Source organism: Cebus imitator, unplaced genomic scaffold (genome assembly GCF_001604975.1).
Source record: "Cebus imitator isolate Cc_AM_T3 unplaced genomic scaffold, Cebus_imitator-1.0 Scaffold143, whole genome shotgun sequence".
NCBI classification, from domain to species: domain Eukaryota; kingdom Metazoa; phylum Chordata; class Mammalia; order Primates; family Cebidae; genus Cebus; species Cebus imitator.
Window position 1 is genome coordinate 2,721,733 of NW_016107458.1, and position 1,104 is coordinate 2,722,836.

General features: G+C 39.6%; 1 protein-coding gene across 4 annotated transcripts in view; it reads right to left on the reverse strand.

Annotated features, from left to right (window-relative positions):
• LOC108313790 (ankyrin repeat and SOCS box protein 3) overlaps nucleotides 1–1,104 on the reverse strand; it is a 176,836-nt gene that overhangs the window by 110,679 nt on the left and 65,053 nt on the right. The gene's annotated exons all lie outside the window — the stretch shown is intronic.

A 1,104-nucleotide genomic window follows, 5' to 3' on the forward strand; every position in this document is an offset into this window, starting at 1 on the left:
AAATGCAAATCAAAACCACATTGAGATACCATCTCACACCAGTTAGAATGGCAATCATTATGAAATCTGGAGACAACAGATGCTGGAGAGGATATGGAGAAATGGAAACACTTTTACACTGCTGGTGGGAGTGTAAATTCGTTCAACCATTGTGGAAGACAGTGTGGTGATTCCTCAAGGACCTAGAAATAGAAATTCCATTTGACCCAGCAATCCCATTACTGATATATAGCCAAAGGATTATAAATCATTCTATTATAAAGACACACGCACATGTATGTTCATTGCGGCACTGTTTACAATAGCAAAGACCTGGAGCCAACCCAAATGCCCATTGATGATAGACTGGACAAGGAAAATGTGGCACATATACACCACAGAATACTATTCAGCCATCAAAAATGATTAGTTCATGTCCTTTGTAGGGACATGGATGAATCTCGAAACCATCATTCTCAGCAAACTGACACAAGAACAGAAAAACAAACACTGCATGTTCTCACTCATAGGCATGTGTTAAACAATGAGAACACATGGACACAGGCAGCGGAGTATCACACACTGGGGTCTGTTGGTGAGGAATAGGGGAGGGACAGCAGGGGGTAGGGAGGTTGAGGAGAGATAGCATGGGGAGAAATGCCAGATATAGGTGATAGGGGATGGAGACAGCAAACCACATTGCCATGTATGTACCTATGCAACAATCCTGCATGTTTTGCACATGTACCCCAGAACTTAAAGTGCAATAAAAATAAAAATTAAATTAAAAAAATTTAAAAAAAAATATATATATATATGAAGCACAACCACTGAAAAAAGAAAGTGAAAAGAATTGAAAGGAAATGGACCTCTTGGATTGATCCTTCATATTATATATTTTTTCTTTTTGTCTTTTTCTCTGTATTTGGAAGACTCTATCTAAATGTATTTGGAAGAATCTATCTAAATTCTAAACAGAACAGAGAAAATATAAGAACATAATTAAAGAAATAATTGGCCGGGCGCGGTGGCTCAAGCCTGTAATCCCAGCACTTTGGGAGGCCGAGGCGGGTGGATCACGAGGTCAAGAGATCGAGACCATCCTGGTCAACATGGTGAAACCCC